The sequence below is a fragment of the Natrix helvetica genome, assembly GCF_964273705.1.
Source record: "Natrix helvetica genome assembly, chromosome: 3".
Taxonomy (NCBI): Eukaryota; Metazoa; Chordata; class Lepidosauria; order Squamata; family Natricidae; genus Natrix; species Natrix helvetica.
Genome location: NC_138549.1, coordinates 91,993,818 through 92,009,708, shown reverse-complemented (window position 1 = coordinate 92,009,708; position 15,891 = coordinate 91,993,818). Strand labels below are relative to the sequence as shown.

General features: G+C 36.8%; 1 protein-coding gene across 5 annotated transcripts in view; it reads right to left on the bottom strand.

The window, feature by feature from the left end:
* DDAH1 (dimethylarginine dimethylaminohydrolase 1) overlaps positions 1-15,891 on the bottom strand; it is a 167,221-nt gene that overhangs the window by 71,665 nt on the left and 79,665 nt on the right. The window lies entirely within an intron of this gene.

Below are 15,891 nucleotides of genomic sequence, written 5' to 3'. Positions count from 1 at the left end.
AATGTCTTCAAAAAAAACCCCAAGAACACTTGCCTCCTGAAAAAGCACCTTTTGGACTTTCAAATGCATGTTAAGTTCTTCCTCGGCATAACAGTTTAACCAGGCTAAAAAGAGATTGTGTACTCTACTCCCTGCCTGGTACTGAAGATAGTTTGAAAGAGAACCTGTGTACAAATATCACGCTTGTTCCTTCTGGTAATATCACACATTTTACAGATTTGTGCTTTGTGGGAGTTTTTAATTGGAGGGGAGGGGAAACCCCGCTAAAAGTGAACCAGAATATGTCCAGATTGTCTTAATAACTTGTGAAGAATAAAAATAATTTAGCATCTGCTACATTTGGGTATAGAATGGATGAAAACAACCCTTTTACTTACCCTAATCAATGTTGCCAAAATTTAAACCTGGTGACTTCTGTTAATATATTTTTGTACCATGTTTGACTATGACAGGGGTGTCAAACTCACAGCCCACGGGCCGGTTGTGTCACATGCTGGCCCCACCCCCAACTGGGGGGGAAATTCCAATATGTCATGTGACACTGCTGTGATGCCACGAGTTTGAAACACCTGGACTATGAAGTCACTCATAAATCATTTTATGTTTTAATTAAATTGTCTTTGTTCCTTAAAGATTTCCTTTCCTTTCCTCGCACTGTAACAATTCAGCATTATGTACATATATTCACATATACATCCCGTTAAGTTTCATAGTTCAATTTCCAAATAACTACATATAAATTTCAGCCTTAATCTTATGTTTGGAAATTCTGGACTTTTTATTTAAATCTTGAAAGTTGAAAATTTCCATTACGGAAAGGGCTTTTTATTCTATAGTTTTCTGTAAGTGAATATAGAACATTCTCTTCTAGATAAATATATACCAGAGAAAACTAGACTACAGATTTTGCACTTCCCTGCTTTCATTTACTGGAAAACAGTCATTAGGTTAGTTTTTATTGTGTGTTCTGGCATAATACTCTTCAACTCTTCATCTATTTATCTTTTCTGGATATACTTCAAATGCACATATAAGATTAACTTATAAGGATATTTTCATATAGCTCATTCTTCAACATTGGCTGGACACACCAAAAAAAGTGATGTGTAACCCTAAAATAAATTTAAATTTTTTAAAAAATGATTTAAACATCCCTATCACAAGAAAGAAGAGCACTACATCTCACCCTTTAGCGTTGTGCTCCCATTTAAACCCCCATGGACTTCAACCCTCCCTCCACTCAATGTTAATTCTACCATCAAAAGATTGCCCGTTCCTTGTTTATAAGAAATGTATAATGTATGAAAAGCCAGGATTCTGATTTTCATATGAAAAGACTAAGGAGGAACGTGCCTTGCAAGATGAGATCTAATTAGAGAACCCGTGACCCATTGAGTCACCCTTTCAGAGGTATTTATCTACATGAACAGAGAAACTGAAAGTCCATAGGCAGATTGCTATTGTTTCTAGTTTAAAACCAAAGCAATAGTAATCTGGCTGTGGTCATTCTGTTTATATAAGTAAGGAAATGTCTTTGAAAGGATGACCTAGTGGATCATAGGTTGTCTTGTTAGATCTATTTACCCCTTTGTTTATGAATTCCCTCTCACACATCCTGACATTTGATGTTATCTCTTGACCATGACTTCCCCCTCTCTTTTCACACGGCGTAATTATGCTGACTATATTTATTTATTTTAAACACAGTGCTGCACATTGCCATTCTCAACTCAGAACAGTTTAGAATCCTTGCCAGCTTCTCCACTGAATTGTAGGAAGCTGTCAGAGAATGTTTTAAAATAGGGTCAAAAACTTAAGTATACTGGCAGACAGTGGTGGGATATGACTGGTACCTCCTGGTACGGGCGTACCAGTGCCTGCTGGGAGCACCAGGTACTATTCCAGTACAGTGCTCCGGAAGGCCCACCCCCCCCCCCACTGTTCTTACCTGTATTTGAGCCAATTGGGACTTCTGCGCATGGAGCATATGGTGCTTGTGCAATGCTCTGCCGAGCAGCTGGAGCATCATGCAACTACACATGCGCATGCTGCGTGCATGCTGCGCGCATTCATATGGTGGATGCCCAGCCTCGTTGCACCATACCAGATGCAACGGGATCCGGAACCCACCACTGCTGGCAGATATATTTGATTGACACTAGAGAAATCCAGTTCCTACTCCATCTGCAGCCCCAGCCATTAACTTGGTGACTTTCAGCCCAACCTACCTCACAGAGTTGTTCTGAATAAATATAGAAGGATGCAACACTATGTATGTGCCTTGAGTCCCTAAACAAAGATGGGATATAAATACATGTATATGTTTGTGTGCCAGAGAAGGGGCAGATAAAGCAATAAAAAAAATATGCAGGCCTTTCTTCATGCACATTAAAATGGTTGCTTCTTTAAGAGCCACTTTAAGAGCCAGTTGGTTGTGAGGGAAGGAAAGAGGGAGGGATTGCAAGGCTGGCTGGGAAACTTCACACTGAACATTGAAAATGAAAGATCAGGTGACTGCAGCAGTATCCAGTAGCCCTAAAACAGCCACAACAACATTCTCAAATAATGTGAACGTTTGCTGGGAATAATTGGTCCTGGATTAGCCCATCTGAGTTACATTGGTTCAAAACTGCTGCCCAGTGAGGCACTGTTTCGCCCAGTTAAAGATCATGACAACAAGAGTTTTATATATGTGTTATATACTTGGACATAAGTCACAGGACTGGAATTGTCATCCGACCTAAGGCAAAAGCAGAACCAAAAAGAAATGTTCATTTCTTTCTTTGTGGATGAGTTCTGAAGTACAACAGCAGGGTCAATAATGTTCAGCTTCATTGACTGCAAAGATGCATGGCTGCTAAATTTATTTTGGCTCCACAAACAGAAATTGAGAAGATTTTGTGCTGGAGTAAGAAACAGAGGCAAGAGTCTATAAAGGAGCATATCACATCTATTTTAAGTAATACACATCCACACAAAGTGTAGTAAAATGCTTATTGGTGCATTTTGTTTCTGAAATAGTGTCATTATTGGCTTTCCTTTTTATGTAGTAAGTTTTAAAAGAAACAATTTTGCCAAAACAGGTATCTAAACATCAGTGGTGGGTTTCAAAATTTTTTAGAACCTCTTCTGTAGGTGTGGCCTGTTTTGTGGGAGGGGCTTGCTGGCCATGTGACCTGGTGGGAGTGGGCTTGCCGGCCATGTGACCGGGAGGGAGTGGCTTGCCAGCCATGTGACTGGGTGGCTATGGCCAACTTGTAAAATGTGGTGAAACTCACTTAACAACACACTTGCTTAGCAACCAAAATGTTGGCTCAGAAACTCTGGCATTTGAAGCATGCAAATCTTAAAGCTGTCAAGTTACAAGACCCTTGCACCCCTAACCCTTTAGAAAAAAAATCCCAGGGTGTTCAAACTTGACAGCTTTAAGACTTGTGGACTTCAACTCCCAGAATTCCTCCTCTCACTCTTCAACGATGATGTGCGGACGGGTGGGGGGGAGGGAGCTGGAACCGGTTCTAAATGGCACTGTTGATTTGTGGAACCTCTTCTATAGAAGAGGTTAGAACTGGCAGGAACCCATCCCTGCTAAACATGTATAATAAAAATTATACATGCCTGCTGAATGCTGCCTGACCTTCCCCCCACCCTTCCACCCTATCTGCCTGGCCTTAAAAGCTACTTTAACTATATGGGGACTCTATATGGGGCACACTCCAATCATAACAACCACTTAACAATATATACACAAGGCAAGCATAAAATGTTGCGGGCCACATCTACTTTAATTTCTGAAGACCTCTTGAATCAACCAGGTGCTAGTAGCCTTCCTGAACTGTAAAAGTCCTAAACTGTAAAAGATTGGGAGCTGTTCTAATCCTAGAAGTATTCCAGAAGAATGGAGTTGTTGCAAAGAAGTCCCATTTTCTTTAAGAGCAGGAAGTGTTAATAATATGTCATTTTAAACGTATGCTTTCAGTAACTAAGACATTCTTTTATTCAAATAATCCGTTAGATGCTGTTTGCATATCAAACAGGACTCTCTTGCTACTACACTACTCTAGAATCAAACTTTTTGCATGCACACACTCTGGTATATTCAAGCAGTGATGGAGTTGCCACTACAGCTGACAAGCTGATCCAGTTAACATTTAGGTCAACTGTTGATTCAGAAGAGATCTCCAATATCAGTCTTGCAGTGTTTCCCTTGGAGCTATGGATGCTGAATCACCTTGCTGCCACCAAAAATTCAGGTTGACTGTGTGACTTTCCTCACATGGTCACCAAGTTTGATTCATTTTTCTTGCAAACATAGAAATAAATTGCTATTGTAATATTAGAACCTTAAAGAAAATTAAATTATATTTTACAATTTGGATCCATACTTAATTTAATAAATTAAATGTGATTCAGTAATTCTAACAAGATTAGATAGGACAAAAATATTATTTCAACCTTTATTGTAAGAAATTTTTCTTTAATGCACTTTTTGTTAGTTATGTCAGTTTGCAATTTATATTGCTACAAAAAACAAGCTTTTAAAATTAAAATGGTACAATATAAAAAAAACAATAATATCTAATATATATCAGTGATTAAGATAACTTGACCATGACAAAAAAAAAATCCTGAATTAACAGAACAAAACTCCATATAAAAAGTGCAGCTAACAATTAAAATTAATTGAATTCTTAAGCTTATCTGGAACATATAGAAGCATATTGTATTATTTTATTTTTAGAATACAAAGACATGTCAGAAATAGATCATAAGCTCAGTTTCTGCATTTATTCCTTTAAAACCAGAAGATTAAATTTCTTTCAATTACATAAAATTATCGTCTTTGCTGTGTCCCAGGCTTAATTAAAAACAAACCTTTTCATGTAATGACAAACAGCACATTTCAAAAAAACACCTCAGTATTGTATTAGCTCAAGAGGACCAATCTGCTCTAGTTAATAAAATTTCCTGAGCGGTCAAACCCCCTTGTACAAAACAGCAATATACTTACGTCATATAACCATTGTCAAATTCCAAAGAATATTAACTTTAATAAACTTCAATGCTCTCCCCAAAGTAGTTTTGGACAGCCCATACAAAAAGTTCTTTATCAGCTAAAAGCATGCTATTGTAGACAAGGAATTTTGAAACTACAGCTCATATTCTGTTGCACTCTATTTTCCTTAAGGATTTTTGCCTTGGTTTAAAGGCAAAAAATCCAGGAGCCCCAAACCCTAGGCCACAGACCAATACAGGTCCATGGCCTATTAGGAACCAGAACGCACAGCTGAAGGTGAGTGGCAGGCAAACGAGCAAAGTTTCATCTGTATTTGCAGCCACTCCCCAGTGTTAGGATCACTTCCTTAGCTTTACCTCAAATTATTAGGTTTCAGATTCTCATAGAAGCATAAACTCTTCTGTAAACTGTGCATGAGAGGAATGCATGCACAGATTGTGTGTCCCCCGCCCCTCCTCCACCAGTCGGTGGAAAATTTGTCTTCCACAAAACCGGTCCCTGATGCCAAAAAGGTTGGAGATTGCTGCATTAAATGACTGGTCGTATGTCAAGGACTACCTGTATTCATAATTCTGGATTCCTAGACCTCAAATTCCAAATCAATTTTAAAACTGTTAATAAACATAATGGGTATACATACCCCATGCTATATTTGAATAGTCACTATTCTAGGTTTACCCTATTCTAGGCTTCAAATATGTTGTTTGACACTTAATGCTGTAATTTTTCCAACTTGTTTCAAATTGGTTAATTTATTTTTATTCGAATTCATTTACATCGCATCTGACTATCTGAAGTACCAGATTTTCAGGTAGATGAAATATTTTAAGGTTAATTTCCCAGCAAAACAGCCATTTTTTACGGTAGTAAACATATGAAATTGTTGATAAATATAGCATAAAATATAAGATGGATTTTTTTTTTAGCTTGGGCTACTGTATACCCACCTTTTACCAGTCAAACCCTGGGAAGAAAGCACAAAAGTAGCTTGTAAACTCATAGCTATTACTCATTAGAAAAGGACAAAGCATGTTAAAATTCCATAGCAGCAAAGCAGTTTGCAAATCTTTTGATTTTTCCTTCAAGAGTGAAACAGAACATATATTTAAGTGTCTAATTTTTTTCAAATATAGGTACCAAAATACAAATCTTTCTATGAATATAAAGAGAGATACAAGTAGATCATAATTTTATGTCCATACAGTTTTAATGAAGTAGCTTGTCTTGAAGGTTTTAAAATATGATCTCTAACACTAGACACCTGAAATTTAACAATTATAGGTACAAATATCTGTGGGATATTGCCTCTTGCTTTTAATCTGTTAGTGCCCATTTTTCTTGTTTAAAATCAGCTGGCAGTGAGATTTATTTCATGGACTTACTATTTAGCTGACCATGTATATTAATTATTTTTGAATTATATCCGAGTTGTCTTCCCCCATACTATAAGTAATACAGTTTGTAAATGCGTAATGAGTTTTATCAACATGCTGATCTTTACACACACACACACATACACAGACACACAGGCGCACGCACACATCAAGCTTTGGAATCTTTCTCAAATGTCAAGACCTGAACTCCCATGCTTTTTAAAAGGTGTCCCTGAAGCCCATATATGCCAGTTTCCATACTTGTAATTTATTATCCATCCGCTTAGAAATGGACTGAAGTTTGACCATTAACTCAACACTAGTTATTTGGTCTTGCTGAGACAGCAATACCTCATGGGTTAATAGAGCTCTCTTTAATCCATTGCTCTTTACTCTTTATGCAGAATTTCAATAGAGTAAATTCATCCAGCCTTTTTTCTTGGCTCAAGATGTCCAAAGAGGAGCCATCTTCCTCATTCTATGAGGCATATTTTAAATGTAGCATTATCTCCAAGTTACTTAAGACAAGCTGAGAAAGTCTGGACATAAATCACTCACCATTCAATTAACTATATAAACAATTACTTCTACAGTGTTAGAGTTGGACGGAGAGGCACCTGCCTGAAAATCATCATGAAATTAATCAGTAACCGGATCTAATATTAATGTTTACCTAACATATATTTACAATACACCTGTTCTTTTTCTTTGAAGGATAAAAGCATGAGCAGTTTTTAATTGAAGCAATCAGATGTCAGTCTTTTTTTTAATGTCAGCATATCCTGTGCCCATAATTCTTTCTTATGAAGGTACAGATTCTCATTTTACGTTGCTGATTTCCCTGAAAGCTGAACTACTTGAGACTTGGAAGCATCTAAGTATTTTCTGCTTGCCAATTACACACACAAGGTATTTATTGCAGTCATAAATCTGTAACACCAAAATGTTGCAAAGTGCAAAATTTCTGCTTAGGAAATGAAAACATGAAAGCATTCTTTTCCATAGCCCAGAGTGACAAAACACAGCTCCAGAAATAATCCAAGGGTAGTCAGATTTTTGTCCAAAATTCAGCCAAGTAATTCAAGAATTTTAAAGCAGCATATAGGTAAGGTCACAGACAGTGGGCTTACATGTGAAAGGCTGATTACCACAAAGTTCTAGTCAAGCTTCAGCTTATTTTATATATTCTAAAACTGTCATTTATAAATAGCGAAAACATTGCAAAAAACCATTTTTGTTATTGTTGTCATTAATATTCACAGTTACCAAAATAGTCATTGAACGACTAGAATTCTACTACAGATAATCCCCGGGTTACGAATGTTCCATTAGCGAACATTTGAAGTTATGCGATAAGTGCCCCTGGTGTTTATGAACAAATCCCGAAACTATGAATCTGTCATGCCCCTGTTGGAGCCTGAATCTGCGGGGAAAGACAAGCTGGAACTGGAGCCAAAGATTGGCTTTGGAGGAAAATGGGGAAGAGCAGGCCAGGGCTTTTCAGGATTAGGACATCTTGTAGGCAGGGAGGAACAGAGGCAGGATGACCAAGAGAGGCTAAGCAGTGAACATGATAGACAGAGCTCAGGCAATGAGCAAGGACCACTCCCTCCTGATCCACGAGCATGGAGAGTGGAGAGAAGGTGAGAACAGTGTCGAATGAGCCAGCTATTTTGGGGTGAGCACCCCGCACCTCTTCACAAGGCACACCTGGGGACTGAGACTTAAGGAGACGCTGTCGGGAGGAGCATTTGTTGGGAACAAACACTGAATTCATGGAGTGTTGAGTGCCGATATTTTGAACTTTCCTGGTTCCTTGCATTCTTTTAGTTTTCTGGACTATCTGCCATGCTCCCTTGCTTCCAGGACTTCTCAACTTGTCCTACTGGATTTATTGCTGTGCCGCTATGGTGTTCACAGCATTGGGCTGGACTATTTCCAGCCAAAAGCTGCTTAAGGTGTGTGTGTGTGTGTGTGTGTGTGTGTGTGATCACTTTGTTCTGGCACTTGCCAGAAACGTGTGAGCATTTGGGGAAATTTGAAACAATAAAGGGGCAGATTGAACTGCCAGCTGCCTGTGTTATCTCTGTGCCAGGGCCAGGGCCATCTCAGAATCTTGCAGCACCACAGCAGTTATTCGCCCTTACGAACAACTGCAAAGGCTCTGCAACATTCATCCTGCACATTGCTGGCCAAAATGGAGGTTCGGAGGTGAAGATCCTCCCTCGGGAGCTCCATTTTGGCCTGCAACGTTCTGAGGGAGGCCTGCAGAGCTCCTGAGAGGCATGTGTGGATGAGAGGCTGGAGAGGAGACTGCTTGCTAGATCTTCATAAAGTAAGTGACCCGACGTGGCAGGTTGGTGTGGGGAGGAAGCAATTGTGGGGAGCATGAGGTATTGCAGTGGCTTGGGGAGGCCTTGGTTGGTCTTAGGCAGGTGGCCTGTTCCATCACTAACCCCCCCTAGCCTTCTCCACCCTTCAATACCTCACGTGCACTTAATGAGCCTCACATTCCATTAGCAAATGCATGGGCACATGGAGGGAGTGATCCCATTCAAGGTATGAGATCCACCCCCACAAATCCTCAGGTTACAAATGGAATGGGCAGGCTCCATTCCATTCATAACTCGAGGACTACCTGTAATAAAGGAAGGATTGAAAAAAAAATCTGATACTTAATAATGTTGCCAAGAAAACTCTATAGAGGAATTCCAATAATCCCAACAGGTGAGCATAACCCAAGAGCCCCTGTGAACGTGCATCTCATCCAAACTATTTAAGTCATGGCTAATGTGAATTGGGTTTGATGACTTTCAGAACAGGAGATCTCAAACCGAAACAGCATATTTGAAGTATCTGTAGCAGGAACTGATCCACCCCTCCGAACCCCCATTTTGGAAAAGGAGAAAAATGCTTTGTCTCATTAAATATAATTAATAATTTGTGAGATAGTTACAGGTAACAGTAGCTTTCTTCTCTAATTGTACTGTGAAACTTCTGACATATTACCATATTTTCCTGTTACTGTGGAACACTCTATCACATTTCTGACACACTTGAGCTAACATAGCTAATTTTTTCTGTCTCCTACAGAATTTTTTTTTGAAGGATAAAAAGCATTTGCTTTATTAGGAAACTAACTTTTAATTATTTTTAAAAAATTCTAGCTTCCATTTATTGGATTAATTAATCTGTTGCAACTGAATCTTTTTTTCTGTGAAAATGACATTATGTTTTTCTTTTAGTAAACAAACTATTAGAGTGAAAGACCAACATAAAGTAATAGAACATAAAATAAGTATAGTAATATAAGACTATAATATGAAAAACAAAGGATAATAAAACATGGGGGAAATAAGCACACAAGAGCTTCATAGGGAATTCAGACCATATAAAAATAAGATCAAAATATAGTTAAAATGTGTATCGTTACAAAAACAATTATACATACATATACATATACATCACACACACACACACATACACACACACACACACACAAAGTATGAATGTGAAAAGAGACTCCAAAAGATGAAGAAACAGACAAAGTCAAATTGGACATCAGAACAAATTGTGAAAACTGCCATGAAGAAAATAGAAGTCAAAGCCCAAAAAAGATAAAAATTGCAGGAAGGAACTTAAGAAAGACTTTCAGTGATCTCTTAGAAGAGACATGAAGCAATATTATAATGACCTCTGTCATTGAATATTGAAGACATGAACAGACATGGAAAACCATGGAAAGTCTTCCAAAACATCTGTCAAATCAGGAGGAGATTCTAAACTCAAATTGGTATGCTAGCAGCTATAGGGTAATCAGGAGCAAGGTGAACAAATTCAGTTACAATGCCAATGGTGCACTATTAAAAGACTTGAAGGACCAGGTTAGAGACAGATCATCGTGTAGAACTATAGTCTCCAACCTTTGCAGCTTGGTGGCATGGGTCGGGGGGGGGGGAGGAGAACCAGACCACACGAGTGGCAGGCTGGTATGCCGCTCAACTCACACAAGTGGTGGGCCAGTGCGTAAACACATGCCACACAGCTCAACTGCAAGTTAAGTTGCAGATCTGGGTGCATGCTGAGCTGCCACCTGTGCGAGTCAAGCTGTGCACATGTCTCTCATGCGGCCGGGTTCCAACCTCTAGAGAGGCCCAATAGTGGGCCACGCCCCAGGGGACCCTGATGCAGAAAAATGCAACTGTTAAGAGTCTATACTGACTTAATAGCATACAATCAATCACTCACTCACTCAATCAATCAATCAATCACAATTCAGGTTAAAAAGCTGCACAAAATCATAACCCATTAAGTTTGGATCAGATCCAATGCCTTTAAGTAAGTGGGGGCATTATTGTGTTAAAGCAAGTAAGTTTGACTCTTATGTTAAAAGTGACTTCCGACTGTCCTTGTAATTCAATTATCCCAATTGCTGGAGGTTTGCAAAACTTGCCCTAGGTGGATAACTCAATCAAGTACTTACAATACTACAAAATTATTATATATTTAACTAAAATAAATTTGTTCTGAATAGAAATAAAAAAGATAATAGATTATACATTTTTCTTGTTACATCCTCTTTAGAAATGTTTATATTTTTCCATCATATGAGATGAGGTCATTTTAGATTTGGATTTGAATAGCAATTTGTGAATAAATTTGAGCCATCTTTCTGTGTTTATGGACTGTTAGTTCTTCTATCTTATCTTCATGTAAAATTATTCCAAAACTAGAAGCTTTTAATGTACCTATGAGCTCTATGCAACCTCTAGTTAGTTTCAAGAAGCAGGGCTTTGCCATAATTGACATTCTAATAATTTAATTCAAATTTGGAAGCAGCAATCACTTAACTCAGTAATTCCTCACAAGATTTTATGGAGTTCACTTCTTTTTTCCACAGTTTCTTAATTTCTCTTGGTTAAGTACAACCTCATATCTCTCTAGTCATTGCTTTTAATAACATTTTCCATGTCATGGGTTCTCTCAAGATGCTAAGAACAGGCAGAGTAAAATGCTCTGTTGTGACCACATGCATTTTCTTCTTACTGCACCATGTCACAATATATTTTTCTACTGTTTTTAAAGCCTCTGTTAATATTTTGATTATATTTGTACTGATTAGTTTTATTTCTTTAAATTACAGGAAGTCCTTGATTTACGACCAGAATTGTGTCTAGAATTTTGACTCAAGTTGTGGCAGTCATTATAGAAGTGAACACGTGACCATACCCAAGTTTACGACTATTTGGCAGTGGACATTACATCAATGTGGAAGCCATTAAACTAATATGGCAATCATTAAGCAAACCCATTTTCCCCAAGGAGATTTTGTGTTAATCCATGAACTTTATATGTTAGTAATGTATTTTATATGTTATTAATGTATTTACTCATATGCAATCCATCCTAAGCTGAAAACATAGGAAATCAATGAAGTTAGCATGTCTGTATCATTTATAGCTTTTAAAAAAAATAATTTGTGTACTTTACAGATGAAGTAAAAATTAAGCCCAGGTTGGCAGACATGCTAGACATAATTTATATTTTATATTCCTATTTGTGACTCCAGATAGAATGGCTTATTCTGAGGCGTTTTGCACTTAGAAAAAGCAGCTTGATTATCTAGATTTGCCCCCACCCTCTTCCTTCCTTCTGATCATTCTGTTCCTATTATATTCATATTCCCTGATGCATAGCACAATCTCTGTCTGAAAACCCAGATAATTCACGAAAAAAGAAAATAAAGAGTTTGGGCACTGTAATGAGCAATCAAATTTGCATGGATGTATGGTTTAAATTATCCATCAGTAAATGTGTTGTATTTTGCTTTGCAGACTTATTTTATAGTCTGAATCTGGACCTCTTGTACACAAACTATTACTTATTCTATTATGCAAAGCTTTCATTTTGGCAATATTTCCTGAAAGAGATTGAATACTGTGCCCTCTAAACACAATACTTAAGAAGCAGCTAAAAGCATATTATCTTAGCAAAAATTACAAAGCAGGAAATACATTGTTTCAGGGACAATTAATCATGAAAAATTAAGATATATCTTAGGTATACAAAGTTATTCATGATATATTCCCGTATAAAATATTTTCTCTGATAGAAATGAAGCTAAATGAACTGCATCTATTAACATGGCAATGGGCTATTTAATTGGGTTAAAAAAACATATACCGTAATTGTTTTGTGTCCTTTTGAAGAAAAACCAGACTAAAGGGGAAGGATTGGCAATATGAACATAGAATGAAGTTTCATCTTCAATTAGTATATTGTATATCAAATTATATGGATATATCTGTGCATAGGTAGACAAAAATATAGACAGTGAAATTCAAAGCGCATGAAATGCAAACAGCAATATATTTATGATATTTCTGTGTGGTCTGTAAATATAAATGGCCTAAATCAATATTAAAATCCCCAATTCTACAAATTTCCTATATATCATTAAAATCTATGTTTTTAAAATGTATACAGTATATCAGAAATTGCTTAAACAGAATACCACACATTTTCAGCTACCGATAGTAGTATGTTATTTTTTTAAAAAGACATGTAAAATGTATCTGGCAAGCAGTTTAAATACAAGAAATCTAAGATTTTCCTGAAATCTAAATATTATTTATCATTCAGTAGTTTTTATCTTCAAAGAGGTTTTATTAATTAATTTTATTAATTTGGTTAATAAATTAACCAAATTTAATTTGCAAAATGCCCAGAGCTATTAAAATATTATTTCCTGTTTGGTCATAATAATTACAATAGTGTAAATGGAAATAACTGTCAGAGACTATACTTTATATTCTTTTTTCATATTAAAAACTGTGGGATACACGTGTCTTTCATACTATTCTGTTTTATGATAAGCTAGGCCAAGCAAAGTGCAGGAAAAAGAGTAATACACAAAAGTATAAGTATGAAGTAAGTGAAAAGAAAATATAATTAAATCTGGTTTACACCAACTCAACTTATTGTATATTCTGTACCTTTGTCTCCTTATAAACCATCTTGATTCAACCATATCTATGCGTTAATTCATACATTGTCTTTTACTGTTTAAAAGATGTGTCTCTTTTTCAGAATCTACCCAAATCAATCCTACCCACAAATTCTCATTTTTACTTTCTTCTCAAGCCATTCTTTCTAACTTTATATGTTTCTTTTGCAATTCAGTTTTAATTCATTTTTTTCTCTATATATGACCAAGCCATCTCAAAGTTCTTCTTTCAGACTTTCATTTACATTCATTTATCAACTATTCCTTCTTTTCTGCTTTACTCCACATACTAAATAACCCATTCTGACTGAATTCAACTTTAAATATCTCTTGGAAGTGGATGCATTTTTGCCTGCCACCCTACAAATTAGAGGCATATACAATGTACTGACAGATAGTTGGGATATTTACTAGTTTAAGAGTTTATATAATACCTTGATTCAGTGAAACTTACTTCTGTATTACATTTTATGAGCCAAGGTGGTGCAGTGGTTAGAGTGCAGTACTGCAGGCTACTTCAGCTGACTGCTAGCTGCAGTTCATCAGTTCAAATCTCACTGGCTCAAGGTTGACTCATCCTTCCATCCTTCCGAGGTGGGTAAAATGAGGACCCAGATTGTTGGGGGCAATATGCTGACTCTATAAACCACTTGGAGAGGGCTGTAAAAGACTGTGAAGTGGTATATGTCTAAGTGCTATTGCTAGCACTATTTTTGTAAACTTGGGATAAGATAGAAAGCTTCCTTAAACTCTTACCATTTATAACTACCGAAGTTTGTTTTGTTTATTTGAAAAATGTATATGGCTATCTGTATTATACAAAACAATGCCAGGCAGCTAACAAACCCAGAAATAATAAAAGTGCAAGATTAAAACATTCCAGCACAGTGCTATAACAGCATCCTTTCAAAAAAATATTTTCATACTCAAAATGCTAGCCCCACTCCCATCTTGGCACTTGAAAGAAGAGTCAGTCTCAAAGGTCTTCTGTGAGACAGGGAACCTAAAGTCCATCTGTAAATCAGGATAAAGAGTCTTCCCTTGGATAGACACGGCTATGGAAAAGATTCACTTCCTAAGTAATCAGAGGTGGTATTCAGTAGGTTCTGACTAGTTCTAGAGAACTGGTAGCAGACATTTTGAGTAGTTCAGAGAACCAGTAAATACCACTTCCGACTGGCCTCGCCCCATCTATTCTCTACCTGCAGAGTCCCAGCTGATCAGGAGGAAATGGGGATTTTGCAGTAACCTTCCCTGGAGTGGGTTGGGAATGGAGATTTTACAGTATCCTTCCTCTGGAGTGGGGTAGGAATGGAGATTTTACAGTATCCTTTCCCTGCCATGCCCACCAAGCCACGCCACACCCAACAAGCCATGCCGACAGAACCGGTAGTAAAAATTTCAAATCCCACCACTGTAAGTCATGCTAGATGACAATATGTACTGGTAATAGAGAAGACCTGGAGTAAATCCACTCTGTCTGACTTGGTGGGTTGGACAGGTAATCTTGGATAGATATGGTTACCCAAATAATGTGGACTTATACTATACAGTTAGAATTACTGGGATTCTACATATATAATTATGTTGCACAATATAGCTGCTAGACAACTGAATTAAATATTACTGAACATTGAATTAAATAATATTGTTTTGTAATGGTATTAAAAGACAAACTTTCTCTAAATTTATTTAGGCATTTTTGACTATTTGTTTCTGGCTTGATTTGCTGCCATATCCCCACATCCTCATAAAGATAACAGCCCAGATTGGTGGAAATTATATAGCTACATTAAGAAGGGGAAAAACTTCTGCAGCTCATAAATCTCCCAGGACCAGAAAAAAAATCCACTTTTTAATGGATGTCCTGCAAATAAAAAACTAAGTATCATAAAAAACAAGTTAAGGCAAAATGTATTTTCCTTTGTGTCTAGGGATTACAAATCTTGTCATTTAATGTTGTTGCTTATGTATTGTAGATGAAGATAAAGACATCATTTTTTACTTTGCCCTGGCTGAGCTGTTGACAACAAGCAGCATAAACTTATCTAGATCCAAGGCATTAGTCTTAATAATGCTGAGGAAATTTCTAGAATTTTATATAGTATGTCATTAAAGGAAAAAAAAAATAGGTTAAAAAAACCTTATGTCACAGAAAATAGAAGGTTTCTAGAATTTCTTATATGAGAAAGGTTCTTACAATTCACGAAATTTCTAAGGTGTTACAATCCTCATCTTAGTCTTTGCAGATAGAACCGAAATGGAAAAATCTATACATATATTTATCGGTGCAGAAGATGTCAATATAAAGACATATTAAAATATAGATCAATCTTGGCATAAAATAACAGAAGGAAAGCCTCTCTAATGTGAAATGACTGGATTGAGTTGATGTGAGGCACAAAAAATGTATTATCGGAAAACTTCATTTTACTCATTTTTACTCATAAATCTAAACTTCTTGTTGTTGTTGTTGTTGTTGTTAACTTATTATA